This window comes from Syngnathus acus, chromosome 13 (assembly GCF_901709675.1).
Source record: "Syngnathus acus chromosome 13, fSynAcu1.2, whole genome shotgun sequence".
Lineage (NCBI taxonomy): Eukaryota > Metazoa > Chordata > Actinopteri > Syngnathiformes > Syngnathidae > Syngnathus > Syngnathus acus.
The window spans coordinates 6123421-6143848 of NC_051098.1; positions in this window are offsets into that span (position 1 = coordinate 6123421).

Below are 20428 nucleotides of genomic sequence, written 5' to 3' on the forward strand. Positions count from 1 at the left end.
ATAGCGGAATTGTGAAAAATAGCCTGAAGTACTTAAGCATTTATTCTCAAAAACCTTCACAGTGCTATTAAAAAAAAAAAGTCAGAAAATGGAAGAAACTGTATAAAAATGAGCACAGAACCTTTACATTTAACCATTACTGATTGTCTTTTCAAAGAAAGTATGTGATAAATTTGGAATTGTTATCGAAGCGAAGACACGAGTAAGGCTAAACACGTACAGAGAAGTGATCAGAAGCATACCCGCTTCCCAACTCTTGCCTTCTATACCCTACCATATTTCAACTTTTCTGAACATATCCAATTCCTGTTCCTTTAACTTTTTCCATCTAAAAGTCCAGAGAGGAAAAAGCTACTATGCAATCCAGTGAATCTGCTCTTAACTTGTGTTGCTCACAATCAAGGCAGAAATTATTCTTTCTTGTTTTTCTACAGAACTTTCTAACAATCACAAATCTAAAGGAAAAAAAACAACAACAACTTTGTAGGACAAAGTATCATAAATAAAGGCTCGACTTGTTGTTCAAAAGTCGAGCGTTGTTATGAATGACTGTTGTGGGACTTTGAGAGTCAACACTAAGGCGAGGAGGAGGAGGAGATTGATGGCCTCTTCACAACACCATCCACAGCCAAGTACAATAACCCGACAAACAATATCAACGGCATTAGCGATGACAACAAACGTCAGCAACAAGGACATGGTCGCTGCTGTTCACACATGCCACCAGCTAATTAAAACAAAAGTAAATCAGAGTTTATTGAAATGTAATTGTAGTTAATGACCCTCGCTGTTGATGTATTTTGTCTAATTGACTTCTATTGCTGAGATAATTAGAAAAGTTGGATTACTTTGTGCTCAACGTGTAGGTGAGGTTAGTGAGATGTTTAATTGTGCAGGTGTCATATATGTGACCTGCAATGAGTCACAGTGACCCAAATTTAAAAAAAATATATTTTGGCATAATCAAAAAGACGACAATCTAAGCTATGTGATGTATCAACCGTTGTGTTGTTTCATCTCAGAAATAATACCATTTGAAGTTGTCTGGGCAGCTCAGAAATTCACAATTAGGAGAAAATCAAAAATTACATTATCATTTTTACGACAACCATTCATTTGTCCTTGGCAACCAATACGTTAAAATAGAGAACCACCAAATTTGGCTCAGAAGTTTGGCACATACTGAGGAGCAATTTAATATTAGTTTCAGCCATGAAATCTTGATTTTAATGCATTGCATTCAACTTGAATTTAGGAGTACATAAACAACAGACTTATGCATGACCCTAACCCAAAATTCCTAGCTCAGCATCAAACCTGGAACAAAATGTTTGATCCAGAGTGACTTTAAATTAAACCATTTTAGCACAAGCAATTCATTATTCTGGACCAAAACAAAGAGAAACATACAGGAACTCAAATAAAGCTACACAAAAGTCAAAGGAAATTGAAAAAAGCAAATCCTAATTGATCTTTGGATGTCTGCGTGTGCTCGTGTGCGTGTTTGACTATTCATGTGAGTGATTGGAATTAAAGTCAGATTATGTCCCCAGGATACAAAACCTGTCTTGATTGTATGACCTGTATCTGCTAATGTGCTTGCACTTGCACACAAACACTGCTAGTCTTGACAGACAGGCGCAACAAGCATGGCTTAATCCATAAGAGGAATTACAAGATGCTTTTGCCTCTTTGAAAGCAAGAACGAGACTTTTTTGTAAGAGCGGTAGTGTTTGTCTGCACATAACTTATACTTGACTGCTTGGGGAAGAGCAAAAAAACATTTTAAGATTGTATACTGATGTCAATTAAAGAAATCTGAAAGGGAAAACAGACAACAGTCTTCTGACGGATATTTTGTTGTCATGTATTTTTTTATTTTTTTATTTTATTTTTTTTTAAAATCAACAAATATAATACGGAAGATATTAACATTAAATTATTAAGTTTCCTTGTAAATCAAAACTGAGCATTGTTTTCTTTGGAAAGACATTTTTATTTTCTGTATATATTCGTAAACCTGCCCCGCTGCCCTATATTAATTTACACAAACTGTAAGATCAAAAGATTCTCATTTAATGTGAACAGCATTAAAGGTGATACCATATCCCAGGCAAAGTCATCTTATTGCTGATAACGCTGATTATCAGGCTGCTGTGGGCCCTTGGGGAGAAAAATGTGACATCAAGGCTTACATCTAAGTCTCTGCACACCTTTGATAAAAGATACCTGAACTATGATTCACTAATCGATATAGATGTGTAAAGATAAGATAAAAAGGGATTTTTACGACCTTCAAAAGGCAGATTAAAGAAGCAATCATGATATTCATGAATATGTAATGAAAAGTTTTTAAAGTTCACTGAAACTCACAGAAACACGAAATTTGGTGCTAGCGATCAGTAAACTGAAACCAAAAATCTTACAATGGCTTGAATTTAATGACACAAAGCTCATTAGTTGACTCTGTTGAACTCGTTACACATGGCCGCACTTTTCTTGGTCTTGTCTTTTGCTGCAGGCATTATAAATCAAACACACACTGACAGAAATGGATGGTAAATATTGGCTAAGGAAACAACCAGGGAGTATAACAATGTGATGGGAGGGATAAAAATGGATCATCATTTTTCAGAGCCACAGCATCACAAGCTTTTAGTTTGTACACACACGCTTATGTATAAAAATATACATACACTATAGAGAAACAATGCCTCCACACTTCCATCACTTTCCCCTTCTCTTCTTGTAACTGGATTTAAACAGACAGTTAAGTGTCTGCACTTTTAGAAGTTTGTGAAAGGGCAACACAAAGTCACAGATAATCTGTCCCTTAGCTCTAGGTCAGTTGGGGAAAAGGATGCTTCGCTTCGAGTGCGAAAGTGTGTGGCAGGGAGGTAACCTACAGTATAAAGAGTTATGTGAATACGTGCGGCTCGGAAGGGAAGGGTCAAGCTCCTAGTCGAAGAAGGCAATAGAGGGAAGGCAAGGGAGGAGGGGCAGAAAGAGGTATTCTGACTCTTTATTAGAAATAACCCTTGAAGAAGTGTCACTCTTCGCAGACTGTTGAGGGGCACAGAAGAGGAAAGTCTCACACAAACTTCTTGCACAACCGAACAAACAGCTCGTACTAGATTATTGGTCGAAGTCCAAATTGGACAACTTCTGAGACGGACTACAAGGTAGATGTTTTTTTGATGACAAGTCCTCAGGGTGTACTCAGTACCTTGCATTCTCTGGCTGATGCCAAACTTTGATCATTACACCATCGCCTTAAGATTCGTTCTGGTCTGCATGTTTGTCTCATTTGAAAGGGACTTCAATTTTAAGGAGCGCCAGAGTGATTTATCATACTAATGAACACCATCCTGAGGGTGGAAATACAACATTTTGGAGAGGAAACGGTAAGAACACTACGATGGACTGGAGGGAGATGTAAGAGAATATTAGAGGGAATAAATATGTGAGGGGAGCAGACACTGTTTACAATATTTTAAGTCAAACCAAGGTGAACTTCATCAGTCACATTTCTCATTATTTCATTGCCCTTATGATAGATCAATCATACGATATGTATCTTGTTTCAGTACCTCACAGGTTGCTCATATCCAGTGACCAGGTCAGGTTATTGTCCCAAAAACCTATGGTGGTTGAATAGAATCATCATTCCACTGGAACAATAACGGATAGAACCTTTCTGCAGTCTCTTTTTCCCGCAAGGGTTTTCGGCATTTGGAATAATCAGGGCAGACTGCAGACATTGCTGTGAACTGCGACAGTGAACCTCTTGAGACAAATGCTCACTAGCCAGGTCTTAAAATGCTGTTGAGATTGGACGACAACATGCACACCAGAACACAACAACGCCCCTGGCACACTCTGTGCTGCCCCTGAGAAAAAAAAAAAAAAAAGGATCCCGTTCAAGAGTCATTCTTTGCTGTTTATGAGGTTCACCCTTTGCAATGTTTTGCGGATTTTTTTCTTTTAGGTGCCAGTGTATTATTATTTTTTTTAACATGCATCTATTCTTTTACAGTGTGGGAATGGAAAACAGCAAATGGAGTGCAACAGTACTTTTAACTACATCGTATATTGCTCAAGCATTTTACAAGTCATACTCATTAGTATCCAAAGTACGTACGTATATGTTAGAACATATTTGCCTCATCGGCAAATCCATGCCTCCGTAGAAAAGAGATCAAATACAATTGAATATGAAAACAATATAACCATTCGCCAATGTTTTTCCTGATATTTTAAAAACATTTTAAACAGGCTCGTATATGCAAATCAAATCAGCTTTCTCTTATCTTTATTGTTTTGTTTTGTTTATGTATGTACCTCTGTTTGTATGAAATAGATGAGAACTGACAATGTTGTCTCCAGGTATCAAGGATGGGAAAGAGGTGATGACTCTCCTAAATGGACAGCCTGCAGCATCTTTCATCCTGACACTCATTTGCATTCAGGCCCATAACTTGTCTTTTTGTGTGCTTGTGTGTGGAAAGGCTTGGAAAGGCTTGCACATCCCTGCGCTGTATATACGGTATGCAGTTGGTATGTTATTTTATATCTTGTGTTAGGTAAGTGAAAACATATATGGTGGTGATTTAAATAATATTGCTTGAATAGTTTTGGGCATTTGCAATGCTCACATACAGATCACAAACACTTACACATATATATATATACACACACATGCGTCACATGGTGTCAGCTTGCAAATTGGTTTGTCTCGTTTGGGCTGACAGAGCTGACAAGCTCTTTATGAGAGGCATAAACAAGGCAACCACTGCCCCTCCCAACTCTTTCGCTAGTCTTTCAACATGAGGCTAAAAACTTTGTTTTAAAATGAATTAAGTTGCAGTAATGTTACTCTACCCTGCTGAGTGCTCATGAAACTCTGAACTTCAAATCACCATGAAGAAGCTTTGTGTTGAAACTAATTGTTGCTATTTTAGATGCTGGTGGTGATGACGCAACACATTGAATTATCAAGTGACAACGGTTTTCAAAATGCCATCGCAACCGCTATGCTTGCGAGGTACCATGTGTATCGTTTGCATTTCATTTATTTTCATAAATTTCAATTGGCAATTATAGGTGGATTTTCACTATTCACGATCAGCTTGCTGCTTAATCCCGCTGTTTAGTTAGACAACAAAACTCTCTTTCATTTCCCAGAATGCATTGCATTTCACAATTCAATTAATTAATGTTATAAAGATATTAATCCTTCTCATATGTGTGTTAGTGTTATCAGTAGTTTATGTGAGTCGTATGTAACACATTTATCTTTGATTCTTGATGCACTGTATTTATTTTAAGTTTAAAAAATGTGACTAACTTGTGCGTAACAATGATATCTGGGTCAATTCTTTGCACGACTTGCATTGCTCACCCAAGCATTGTAAAAATTAAGATCTGCTTTGTTTTGAATGACTTATCCATAGCAAGACCTTCTCAGCAAATTTCATGATATATATTTAAGGATAAAATGTTGTGGTATAGATTTATTTGTTTGAAGAGCCAAAATTGGCAGATTTCATCAGTCGACCCACTAATTGGTTGAATGCTGGAATTTCTCAGCAACTCAATAAATATACTATTTTGATTTCTCCGTAGTCCAAGGCAAAAAAGTCTACATTTAAAAAAGAAAATCATTTGACATTCTGGCCTTAGCATTTTTCCAGTATAGTATAGTCATAATTCTAAACCTAATGCTTAAGACTGTTAGGTGACACTGTGTTGAAAATGTGTGCACACGCATGTGTGCCCATATGAATGTCGGTCCCTCGATCCATCAGTAATGAACAGCCAGTTAATGATGGAGCCCTTGCTCCTTCCATTCCACCAGCCACAAAATAATTACCTTGTGTCTGAAGCCATTCTCCATCTGTACCACACTCCACAGCTTCATTTAGCTGCCATCTCCGTAAAAATCCAATTCTTTCACTTCCCTCTACCCCCTTCACCTTGCATTTAACTACACTTTCACTCCGACATCTATGTGGAAATGAAGCCTCATTTTCACCTCCCTGTCTTGTCCAAAATTGGAGAACATAATTGTCTCCAGGGCAGGTTTTTTTTTTTTGATGAAGATGATTTGGAAAGCATTGTGAATGCATTTTCCGTCTGCAGATTCCTACGCATTTGCAGTTGTGCATCTTCGGCCGCATGTGGACATAATGCATTATAGAAGAAGGCTATAGCAGGTTCCTTGAGGCAGAGTACTGTACATCTCTCGGGGTTTAAACATCTAATGTACTGAAATAGAAGAAGAAAAAAATACTGTGCAAAGATTCTGTAGGGCTCCTGCAGTGTTGTTGTGTATTGAGATGCTTAGTCATTTGGGGATAACAGTAAATAGTAGGAGCTACTGTACACAAGGTTGAGCAATGACATTAAATATGGTTTTATTTCTTTGAAAGGGAGGCATGTTCGTGATACAGTATTGCTTAAAGGTCCAGTTTGCATTGTGCAAACTGTTAGAGAGATTTGAGATTTAGCATCATTTCATGACTCTCAGCAACCCCCTTGCTTCCTTGACCATAGTAAATCGTTCATGAACGTGCACACATATAACTAGCGTCACACAAACTACTTGCAGCTTAGTTTATGGAAGCTGGATTTTTATTTTAGTTTTCTATTTTGCTGTTGTATCAGAATAAGAAAACAGATCATTTTTTTGGTCAGCACACAGCTTTAGAGACAGCACTAACTGTATTATGAATATTATAATGAATTGGACTATTTTCCAACAACATGTGCATCACCACACTTTTGCATGCTATGTTCACATGTGCTCATACGTACCTTCACCAATGCAGTTGTATATTTAATATTTTTATTTATAATATTTTTTTCTGGAAGCTTTTGAAGTTAACCCTCCCCCCACGTAATAGCGACTAATTACAACCCATTACTCGTCGTTTGAAATCTCTACAAACTCCACAGGAGAGAGCTCATACAGTTGTTCTGCCTTTGGCCTCACAAGCTGGTAGTGACTTATGATCGCAAAGAACCTATTAAATTTTGATGAGAGAGCCGTGTGAATCTTGTGACTTGTGAGATTTAACACCAGTATCACAGTGTAGCAACACACTGAATACAATATTGCAGCAGAAAATGAATGGTCTTGAATTTATCTTTTCAGATCATGATCTTTATACCAAAACATGCTTTTTTTTGGTCAAAATTTGATATAGTATGCCTACGCCCTTCTATTTTGAGTTATAGAATGGTAATACATTCTCAAAATGTATTAGAAGGAGATTGTGTCGTCGAGATTCACTAATATATTAATTCAATGGGATTTCAGGGTAGATATAAATAATTAGAATGAAATAAGGAACATATTTTCTGCTGATCACATCTTCAGACTCAGTTTATGTGGAGTGGTTGGTAACGGGATGGGGGTGTGAGATATAAGGTGTGTAAATTTGATTTTTTTTTGAAAAAGTTGAAATTTCAAATAAAAGCTTGCGAGAACCTAATCTGTTAGACAGGATGTGCAAACAGAAGGTGGCACTGGTGCTATGCAAAAAGAGACAAGTGGAGCGAGTGGGAGAATCAGGATACTGATGCAGTGATTTAACTGCTGTAATAGTGCTCAGTTTAGAGGGCAATCAGAAGATTCTTGGCTATTTGTTATCTTCAATTTATTCTTTAAAATTGTTAGTGTTATAAATGCTGTATTAAAATTGTAAAAATCGAAAGCACCATATTTTAATATTTATATATAATATTTTAATAGATACATGAAATTATATCTATACGATTTAAGAGACTTTGTTGCTTTGCTTTTCTGACTTTTTATACAATAATCTGTGGTGGAAATTGACAGTGAAAAAAAAATCTGCATACATTGCGATCATCGTAACGATCTCACAAGTTGTTGAAGGAAGCATTCTAAAATATGACATTCGAGGATTTGTGGCCCTGCAAAAAATAAATAAATATTTCACCTTTGGGCGCAATACTTCAGTGTTGAAAATTTAAAATACTTTATAGCTAGGGAGGCAGGTCGATGTTGTGGCGCAGAGGGTATAGCAGGATTTTGGTGATTTTGATCAAGGTGCAGGCAGACAGTTTCTGTGCTCCAGGGACATGTATGGCTGATGTCTTCTCTTATATCATGAATATAATACCAGCGTACATCAAACCCTGCAAATCATTTGGAAGTGGCGATCTTATCACTTGTACAATACTTTGCGAGTCGATCTTCTGCATGGCGAGTCTGTTTCTGGTTGCGCCATGGAGACATTTGAAATTTTAACGAAGGTTGAGCAGCATCCCAGAACAGATGTTCCACTCTATTACAAAAATATACATTTCTGACAGAATTAAAGTTGTTATATTTCTTTCACCGGTCACAACTCCCCTTTTCTCGTTCGACCCACCATTTTGCAACTGCTCTTGTTAGCTACATAATGCTCTGCAAAACACAACCTATCCACAACCTACCCTCAAATATAAGCTCAAGGGACACCCATAGAGGAGGTCTGTGAGTATGTTTATGCGTGAACGAATGTACGTAGGTAGCACTTTTTCAGATTTCTATTCCAGCACATGATTTATTGTGCGTATGCTTCGGATCTCTTTCAGAGCCACCATTTGTCCAAAGTCTTCACTTCTGCGCTTGAGGATGTATTGACCGTTATCTACTAAAAAAGGAGAATTTAACTCTATTCTCCTCGATTCTACTACATTTACATATTCTCATAGAGTTGTCTTTACAAAGCAGGATTTTGTATTTTGAGTCATGTCAATTGTCAGACCTTGTTATTTTTCAAACAAATCAATTCTATTGCCGGTGACATGTGATGGATATAATCAAATGTCAAAGGTCATTCGGCGAGTTTCCATGCATTTTCTATGAGTTGAGGTCATGAAGTGCAGGGCCTTTACAAGGGCAGCTCAGGTCAACTCACCTTCAAATCAGCCTGTTTCATTTCAAGTTGACAGCTCTGCAACTCAGCATGAAGGTAATAGTTCCTTACCCACTGAAGGACAGATGGCCATAAACATTATTTATGAAACGCGTTTAAGACGTCTTAAGATAGAGACAAGAAATGAAGTAACACAAGCTTATTTTCTCAATGTCTTTTTAATGACTTAAGACAGCATTTTTTTCATTTGTATCCTAATCTCATTTAGTTGATAATTAATATTATTTGCTTGCTCGATCTCTTTTAGTGACATTATATTTCATTTTTTTCTAATTAGCATTTGTTCAAAACCAATTACGATGATCACTGAAAACCAGTTATTTTTAACAGCTCACTGAAAACATCTGTCCCGCTGCCATGCCAACAGATGGTTGAGCTACATTGGTTGTTGAATATTTTGCTTTCAAAGTTTCCTCTAACAATGGACGAAATTCAAGTTTCTTCTTACATAAAATTCCCACAAAGGTTGTACTGTAATTTTCGGACTAAAAGTCGCTCCGGAGTACAAGTCGCATCAGCCATAAAATGCCCCAAAAAGTGAAAAAAAAAACATATACAAGTCGCTCCGGAGTATAAATCGCATTTTGGGGGGCAATTTATTCGACAAAATCCAACTCCAAGAACAGACATGAACGAGCAACAACAGGCTAAACGATAGGTATGCTAACGTGACAAACACAAACAAAGAGCTGAGAACGGGCCTGACGTAACATTCAGAGTTATTAAAAAAAACTATTACATAAATAACACGTTTATAAAACCATCTGTGTCACTCCAATTCATTAAATCCATCGATCGTCCTTTGTCAACAATGGGTGCGCGCCGCTGACGGCGCTTGCACTTCAAAATATTCCACAGGTCCATATAACAATATATAAATTAGATATCAAATAACTATTATATAAGCAATAATATTATCAAACCATCTGTGCACTCTAAATCATTAAATCCATCGATCAAATTACTCGTCGTTTGTCAACAACGCCGCGCGTGCGCCCTGACGTCAGCCTCGTCGTTATTCCACAGATCTAGTATATAACTAGATTGTAGCGTTAACAAAGTACAAGGAAAGACGTGGGTTTGGTAAACGGCTCTTTATTTAACAAAACAAACTTCCAGGCGTGTGGCGGCGTGGTCTTCCAGCCATGGAGGTGGAAGAGAGATCCATAGAATAGGACCGGGCGTGCGTAAACGCCATGACCGAGCCCCATCCACCGTCCCCGGACAGCCACCCGGCCGAGCGCCGGCCCTCGACTTCCATCCACGGAGGTGAAAGAGAGCTCCGTAGAGTAGGACCGGGCGTGCGTAAAAGCCATGTCCGAGCCCCATCCACCGTCCCAGGACAGCCACCCGGCCGAGCGCCGGCCCCCGACTTCTATCCACGGAGGTGAAAGAGAGCTCCGTAGAGTAGGACCGGGCGTGCGTAAAAGCCATAATAGTTTTTCAAACCTTCTGTGTCACTCCAAATCCATAAATCCTTCTAACTCTTCGTCCTCCGTGTCACTTAGAAACAAAGCCGCTAATGATGCTGGTAGTACGTGGGGCCCTTCGTCATCTTCGTCATCCCGTGATCAATCTTTGTCCTTTTTGTAAACAACCGCCGCGCCACGCTGCTGACGTCACTTGAAATTCAAATTACAGTAATCCCTTGCTACATCGCGGTTCGTTTATCGTGGTTTCACCTTTTTTTTTTTTGGAAAATGTTTGAAAAAAACCATAAGTCGCTCCTTATTATAAGTCGCCCCCCCCACCCAAACTATGAAAAAAAACGCGACTTATAGTTCGAAAATTACGGTAGTTTGAATTTGTGACCAACATACATTGACTATGTATATCTGTACTTACACTAAAGATCTTTTTCATCTAAATGCATAATGTTAACACATTTGAATATCCAATTAATATTAAATACCCTATTTACACTGTGCTAGGCGCAGTGTGATAAAGGTCTTTGATGCACTATTTGTTCAAAGAAAGGGGGCTAAGAAACAGCAAGTCAATTTGCTTTCAAATGTGAAAATGAAGCTTCAAATTTGCTTCATGAAACAGTTTTATGGATTTTCCATCACTATACCTTTTTAGCCCAATGTTGAACAGAGACCACCATCTAGAGGAGTAAAAAAATATATCAACTGGTTTATGTAGCAATTTTGAAGCTTCATTTTCCAATCACTGTTCTGTTTTAACACCAGGGCGACAGAAGCAATTCTTTGTCCCTGTGGCCTATTATAAACAGATTCACTTTCTCATCGCCACTAAGTGTGTACTGAACCCCTGCTGCTTACACATAAAATTAGCCTAGTGAACCTCTACACTCTGAGGGGCAATTTAAAAGATGTCATATTATTAATAATAATAACCCCAATTTAATGATCGTCCTTTAAAAACAGTGGGCAGTTACTCTAAAGGTCAGTCAACAGGTTTTTCAAGAACCCTGGGGTACGATACCAACAGGTTGAGGTGATGTCATTCCCCTTGCTCTGCTGCAGGCGTATGAATGACCTAAAAGCCCATCTGGCCTTGTGTAAAAGCTATTTAAACAGACAATTTCCATACTCTATCTTGAACTGAACTATTTGGTATGAGCAGATGCATATTTGACATTTTACAAGTCCATCTATATCTCATAAAACAGTTCCACAATGTTCTGTGTCAACTTTCTACTCTTTGAGGGTTCAACTTCCTAAAGTGACAAATGTACACTATAAGGGAAAGTCAAATCCAAAACAGAAGTCCTGATGGTTATAATGGTACATCTACATTAATTATAGCACACTGGGAAAGCTGGCGACCAACTGGTAAATCTGCAAAATACAAAATGAACAAAATTGTTCCCTAAACAAGAATGTGAACCACTTCATTGAAGGCCAAATGACTAAAATAGTGCTCCATGGGACTGCTGCTTAGAAGCATACTCCTCTTGTCTAATCCAATCCATAAATGGCAGTATTTCATTCATTCCTGCATCCACATATCATTTCAACAATCTACTACTGGCTTTCCCCACATCAGAAATATGCTCAAGTATGTCCAAGATCATCGGGGACATTTAACCGGCTGATACAACTGGCACTCTGGCAGGAACACTAGTACTTTATTTCCCCTTTGGGATTCATAAAATATATTCATCAGTGTGTCTCTTGTAAATATTTGAAAAGATTAGAATTTACAGTCAACAGCTAAAAACAGGACAGTGGTTTCTAAAACTATGGAAGGACATGAAGGATGTTACTTGGTATATCACATTCAACCCAGTAACACAGCAAGTAGTGCACTTCTGGATACAAGACGTAAGATGGGGCATTAAAACTGGAAAATCCTGATACAGTGGAAGGTCGTTTGCAGTTCCTTACAAATGTACTTTGCTGCCTCAACCTGCTGCAGAATTCAAATAAATCAGCGTCTTTCTCCTCCATGGCAAGGACTATCAGTGTGCTTGGCAATTATTGAGCGGTGATTGGTGGCTAAACAAGGCGGTTGCGTTCACACCCATGATGTCGCAAACTACCCTTTTAAACCATGCCACGCTGCACGGGTCTGCAAAAACAGTAAACTTAATTTAGCCTGCCCCTGTATACATCATGCTTTGCATCTGACTTGCACTGGCCACAAAATGGAGCCCTTCATGTTTATGATGCAGCCTTCAAGTTAAAAGATGACAGCCCTGGTAATTGATCAATAGATTTGACAAGGCTAGGGCAGAGAACAGTTCAAGAGACAAACAAGCAGCAATCTCCAATGACCTTCCATGTACATATGGTAAAAGTCTGAGTCTATGCCATAATGCCATATATGCCATTGCTTCTTTTCACTCTGAGGTGAATGTAGATTTCAGTGGCTTCACTTTCAGGGCAGCACTGAATAAATTGGGATACCAAGATCCAGGACCTGATTTGTTTTGTGTATTTTTTGTTGTGACACGAGCAGTGGGTTCACGTTTGTCCTAGTTTGAGCAATTAAGTCTCACAGTTTTTGTTCATTTTTAGTGTGTGTGTGTGTTCTCCCCGTGCCTGCGTGGGTTTTCTCCGGGCACTCCGCTTTCTTCCCACATCCCAAAAAGATGCATGGTAGGCTGATTGAGCACTCCAAATTGCCCCGAGGTGTGAGTGCGGATGGTTGTTCGTCTCTGTGTGCCCTGCGATTGGCTGGCAACTGATTCAGGGTGTCCCCCGTCTCCTGCTCAATGACGGTTGGGATTGGCTCCAGCACGCCCGTGACCCCCATGGGGACAAGTGGTATAGCTCTTCCAATTAACATAATTTCTGTAACATTTCCTCAATTTGTTGATTTATCTTATAATATTCTGCTTTGTTTCACTGATATTGAAACTGACAAGGATAAGTTAATTAAAAAATCCAGGGAGTTATTTAATCAGGTTTTAATTGGCAGAAAGTTCTTATTAAATCCTTGGTATTAAATGGACAGAGGGACACGGTTGTTTTGAATGGTACAAACACACGGCAGTTAAACCTTTAATTTCGCTTCATTTTAGCAAGTCTTACCAGTTTCAAGTCTTCATTACTGATAACACACAAAAGGTAAAGGTTTAGCGCACAAGCCCTGAGATTGAGAACCCCCCCCCACAAGGACTAACATTGTTTGTACTTTCTATACTTGCACTGATCGAGGCAGGACTTTATCACCAAGTGGTTGAATAACACTTTTCAATTTGTGTGCTGATCTGTGTGTGTTGTGCATGCAATGCAGCAGACACACAAATACTCCCCGTCTCCCACGTTCACTCCTTTGCAGAACATTTGATGTGATCAGTTATAGTTAATAACTAATGTTTCAAATCTGAAATAGAATCAAATGTGCAGTTATTAGATAAACTTAGTTTAAGAGTACTTTCTGAAAATCAAATTGTCTGCAAAAGTTGCATTTATCCAGTCACATTGTGTCTGAGGTTTGAAGTAAATCAACTTTTGAGGCTGCAGAGTCAAGGCAGAAGGCTCAGCTACACTCTGAGAATTGATTGATGGCTTAGCATGAACACACACGCAAACACACACTAGCTGCGCACACTCTGCTCTCACACAGAGAAGCACGAACTCACACGCATGTGCACCCGTATTACACAGCGATGGTTCAGCCAGAGGACAGCTGAGTTGTTTGGGAAAGATGGCGAGAAAGAGATGGAGGGCAGGATTGAAAAAAGTCAGAGAAGAGGAAGAGAAGCTTTTCCCAAATATTAAACTCTTTCTGGCAAGGTAGACTAATGATGTATGTCCTCGCTTTATTTACCACTGGCTTCTCAATTCAACTCAAGGATGTCCTTGAATTGTTAGAGTAAAAAAGGAGTGAAGAAAGGTGAACATTTGAGACCTGCATTCCACATGAATATAGAAGGTAAGGTGTTTCTTTGTGTCTTGGCATGTGAAGAAATTGACAATAAAGCGGACTTTGACTTTGACTTTCAGTGTACACAGAAATGTTTTTAAAATCGTTCTTGACTAGGTTGTTGAAAAATGTATAATTTTTGTTATGTATGTCTTGACTAAGTTTACACGTCATCCTATTGCATACAAAACACTTTCTAGGCTAGTGATCAATTTCATAAATGTAAGTAAAGGATCATGGGTCATTAAAGCAAACTCTTATTTAAGACAGTGTGCTCAAATGAATCTGTAAAACTCTCTTCAAATACATTTGAATAATGTATTTGCTTATTTGCTATCATGCACCATTAAAGCTGTCCGGTCCAGACAGAAAAATGAACAGCAGGTAAACATCCACAAATATACAAAGACAAAATACACAAAAAAATCAGCCAAATAAAATGGCTTATGCTCGATTATGCTGGAGCCTTTTGTCATCTGACCTTGCAATTCCAAACAGATATACAGCTACTGCAGACAATTTACAAAATAATTGCCTCCTAAAATCATGATAAAAAACACAACATAGGCGGTTCATTCTCAATGTCATTAAGCTGATTAAAATGGACCAAAATTCTATATTTTGTCACAGTATAGATTCTCAGATTCAGCTGACAGAAGACTTAAAATGATGTGCTTTTACATTTCAAAATAAAGTTAAATAATTTAAAGTAATTTAATTTTCCTAACATTAAATCTACACAGTTTAATGTTAGGAATAGATATGTAGTTATGCAGAAATCTTGACCAAATCTATAATTGTACAACCTCAGAGAAGTTCAACTTCAGAACTGAATACAATGGAACCTTTAGAGTCCATTAACGTAAATGTCAGCTGTCATTTTTTTTTCTTCACCAGAACCAAAAGAGAATCCATGAGTGGCAAAATGACAAGCAGAAAAGAAAAGTTAAGTTAAATGGAGAAAGAAGGGAGTTGCAGACAGCTAACAAGTTCAGAAAAAAATTGTGAGGTGGATAAAGTGGATGTGAAGTTTGTATCAACTCCCCCTATCTCCAAAGCTCTTTTATGCCTCCATTGTCTCTACCCTGGGGGCTCTTATGATCTCTGACTGTGCGTTTCACCAGCCTCATGCCATTTTCCCTCCTTCTTCTCACACCTCTTCTTCACACAGCACCATCTCGTCTCTTTACCGGACAGCCAAGCTAGCTATCTCCTTTAGTCTGTTTGCCTTGTGCAAGCCATAACACACTCTTAGGGACATTGTGAACTCTGCCTCGACAAGTTAATAGTGAATATGATATTGTTTTACAAAGTGCAAACTCTAAACAGAATGTTTAAACACAATCAACCAGAAAACCTTTCATGAAAGAATAAACTGAGACTGAGGAATCACTGTACATTTAATATTTTCACTTGCAGTAGCTATTGGACTTGAGCCATGTTTTATTGATTCCCCCGACAAAACATAACTGAGCAGTAATTTCCACTTTACATACAGGTGAAAAAAATGTAATGGTTTGCAAAATGATATTTTTATGGCAGAGCAACACAAGGCATAATTTTCTTTCAGCTGTGTTTTAGCTTCTGTACAATGAGCTCAACTCACACCTGATATAAAGGTTATTTTTATCAGTGGGAAAATCTGCAGTGCTATTTCATTCCAAGCAGCAAGACGCCAGCATGAAAGTCAGTCGACTGTCAGTACGACGAGTTTTTAGAAGCACTTCACTCTTCCTAATTGGTATCGCACCTTCCTCCTGCTTGTCCAACCCTTATCAGGTAATCAATCGACAGTCCCTGAAAAAAATCCTTGAAAAAAATGTCAATGAATAGATTTCTGTATCCAGGCTCTGAAAGTGTTGCGCTTGGGGGTATCTCACTTTCTCGCACCTCTTCCTTCGCAGCCTCTGTGTTGCATGCTGATCAAAGATGGTGAGAAAAGGTGAGAACTTTAAGCCTAAAGAGAAGGTTCAAAAAGGATGGCTGCTATTTTCCTGCAATAAAGTGAGTCTCCCTTCCTTCTGATTCTATTGTAGTTTTCATTGTCACCTATCCAACATCCTTCTAAAAATAAATGGATAAAAGGATCACAGTTGGAGAGACGGTGACATATGTGAGGACCTTTGGTGTTAGCACTTCAATGCAGCTTTGAAATAAACTAATATGAAAAGGGAATGACTGAAATCTGTGAATCCACCAAATCTTTTCTTATTGGTGCTAGAATCCACAGATTTCCTTTTGACAATTTGAGCAAACTCCCCACCTTTATTGTGTCATGCCTGAGGGTTTGTGAAGATTCCGTATTCACAGAGGACAAACATAATTTAGTCACTGGCGGATTGTTTTTACATCGCATGGGTTGGCCAAGGATTTGGGGTCTGCACAATTTTTTTAACCCATAAATTCCTCAGAAAATGCAGATAAACACTCATATGTACCCTACAGAGGACAAGGGAGATATGGGGGAAAAAATTCCTGGAAAAAAATCGGAAAATACTGTACCCAAAGTAAGTTATCTGTCCTGTCACCAGGGGCGTCAAAGCCTATTTCGGGTGGTGGTGGGGTGGGGTGGGGTTCCATCCCCCCCCATTTACAGTCATTCCATCAGTGAGTCACTAGTAATCTTTGGCACAGTTTGTGAAGTCCTACAAGCTAAATTAAATGGTTTACTCTATCTTTAAGAGTATTTACCAGGGTTAAACACGGTCATGCATACCATAATTGACTTATTAGGTCAACATTATTTGACTAATCCTCCTCAAGTACAAGCTACACATACTGTGTTGCTATGCAAATGAGGGAAAAGCCCAAATACGCAGCAGCTGATCGGAGACAAATACCCCGAAGTAATCGTCTTTGATTGTATTTGGGGCCACCCATCATTTAAGGATGATAAATGTAAAACATATTCATGAGCTTCGTGCTGCTGCTGTAAACACCTGGAAGGAGCTAATGTGATGTGAAATGTGTTAACTCATGCACCAATGGTTAGGACAGACTAAATACCAGTGTGCAACTCACATGTGCAAGAATCAGAATTTCTAATTATAAAAACCAACAATTCAATGAGAAAGATTAATAAAGGGACAATGGTTGTGTTTACCTGCCAAACAAAACAGTTTAAAATGAGAAATTGAATGTGCTTTTCCAAAAATAAACAATACAGCCTGATTTTAATGACACTGCAGCTCCCTGAAGCTAGAAGTATTTTATCCAAATCCAAACATGTGGTTGAGTTAAAAAAACAAAAAAAAAAAAACACATTTCCAAATGTGAAATGGAACTGTACAGAAGAGGATTAGGGACAGTGAAGAAAAAAAAAAAGGGGGTGACAGAATTCAGATTTTTTTCTCAGAATTCCGACTTTAGAGTGAGAATTACCACTTTAAAGTTAAAATTCTGACTTTAAACTGAGAATTCCCACTTTCTGACTTTAAAGTCAGAATTCTGACTTTATTCTCAGAATTCAGACTTTAAAGTGGGAATTCTGACTTTAAAGTCAGAATTCTGACTTTATTCTCAGAAGTGGAGTTGGAGTTAGAATTCTATACAAAAGTGCAATATAAATCCAATGCATTATTATTATATATTCAATTATTATTATTATATCAGAATCCAACCATGTGGTTGAATTTGAAACAAAAATATCCCCAAGAAAGTTGTTACAGTTGGGTCCAAGACAAATGTGAAATAAAGACCTCATGCATATTCGCTTTTAGCATCCTTAACTGCCATACAAGCGATGTTAACTGTCACTGTAAAACATTAACAAAAAATTATGTACTCTCCCTCAACTTTGATAAGTCCAGAATGAGATTCCTGCCTCGGAGTTGATTTAGATCTTTCATTTCCCTACCTTCATGCCAGATAGAGTGGACTCTTGAGTGGAGCTCCCTTGAAATGAAGGCATTCCCTGTCACCCATCCATCCATCCATCCATCCATCCATCCATCCATCCATCCATCCATCCATCCATCCATCCATCCATCCATCCATCCATCCATCCATCCATCCATCCATCCATCCATCCCACGGGGGTCATCACTTTTCTTTCACTCGCTTCAGTGAGTTTAAAAGGCACAAAGGTGTTTCTTTTTTTGGCTGTACCTTTTCTCCCTTCCACTCCCAACCCAGAAAAGTTGGCGATAGTGCACGCATTCCCCCCCACACACCTTCCCTCCTTATTGTGCTGAAATGAATGCTGGTCAAGTCTCATAACCAAACATATGTCTCGTTGTCTGATCAATCTTGTGAATAGGAATTCATCATAAATACGTCATAAATGCGGGCTAAGCCATGAAAAATCTTGCATCACCTCGAAACAGACACCTCTGTGAAACACACCCGCATATAATAGCAATGCTATTTGAAGCCAATCTATTTGCCATGATGGGCTATTTTTTAAGTGGTTACCATGGTGAAAATTAGCAAGCTAAACCGGCTGCGTTGATTACCCTTTCAGAGATATGGGGATACAAATAGCAGTAGTTAATCTTGTTTAGAGCACACAAATTCATTGTGACAGCTCAGCTGCTTCAACCCTGCAGTCTGTCCCAGAGTAAATTGAACTGACTGATTGTTAGAGAGAGAAATAAAAAAGAAGAAGACATTGACTATAAAGCAAAAAATAAATAAGTGGGGGAGGGTGTGTGCGCAAGGAAATATAAAAGTAAGTTTGGGGCCTTGTTTAAATTGAATTTAAATGGTCTGCCGTAGTCTGGAAGTTACCATATAAATTAAACTTTTAGTGTGGCTAGGGGAACTGGTGATTTGTATGCGTATACAGTATAGGACTTTGCCCATAATGGTCGCTTTAGGGGAATTTTAGCTAGTGCATTTTTCATAATCAGCCAATAAACATGCAGAGGGATATTGGATCTATTAAAACCCACTGCACAGCAAGGTGGACAAAAACACACTCAGCAACTTACAGTACTTTCTATACAGCCTTTGGGTACCATAGCATTAGTGGCTTCCATGTGTACACTGTAACGGTACTGTACATCATTTGCAGGAGAATATAGTGCAGTGTTTTTGAACAGCTTATATATTATTTTACATTACAATGGCCAGTAAGAAAAAAAACATTACTGCCATTTGTTTAGTTTTTGTGGTTTTCAGATTTGATTTCTGATTTATTTTGCCCATAATGGGCACAAAACAAAACCCTTCTTGAATTGTCACCATTATGAAAAAAAAAAAAAAAGAATTACATGCAAAAAAAAAACATTATCATTTTGTCTTCACGAATATATACGTTGTGCACAATAGGTCATTAAAAGTAGAAGGGGGGGGGCAACGTTCATTGCTTTAATACTCATGATCATTTACTTTAATAACCTCAAGAAATAACATAAAAGAACACATATTGGCTGACTTACGACTGTAATGATTCTTTAGGTCACAAGGGTTCATTCACTGGGGGACAAGTGTTTAAGTGTGTAGGTAATATAAAGTTAAAGTGGATCCGGTGCCATTGCAAGGCAGCAAAGTGGATCCTTAATCAAAAAAAGTGTCTTTGGAGCGCACCACTGGTATCCAAGCAGAAAAGAACACATAACAAGAAGACATCTAATATAACTCAGTCTTTTCCATGTAGAATGAAATAACTGAGGTGACTACCATAATCAATAAAAAAGCCTTCCTTTATGTGATCCGTTGCAATGAGACAGACTTTGCTGTAAAAGTCTTGCTCTGTTTTATGTGTGAAGAAGAAAATATTGCCACCATTACCCTTTTGCACCCAACCCCCTTTGGGCCATACTTTTGCCGAAAATGTCGATTGAAATCTAACTTACATATGGGCATTTGACTTTGAAGATAATCAAGTTGCACATGCCCGATCAAATTAACACATTCCACAAATCTACTAAATAAACCATAGTATTCATCTCTACTGTGCACTCACTGACACTGTTAATTTATAATAACAAGGCTCGAAAGACGAGGTTTCACATCGCTGTTTGAGGTAAAATTTGCATTTTGCACCTCATTAAAATGAATAGCAAAACAAACCACTGAGTAAGAGTATGAAAAGCGAAAACCTCTGGGATGGTCCTAAAAAGCTTCACTCAGAAGCTTCAGTCCGATTTTTAGGGGAAGCCCCGTGCCATTTATGTAAAGGCAGCAAGCCAGCA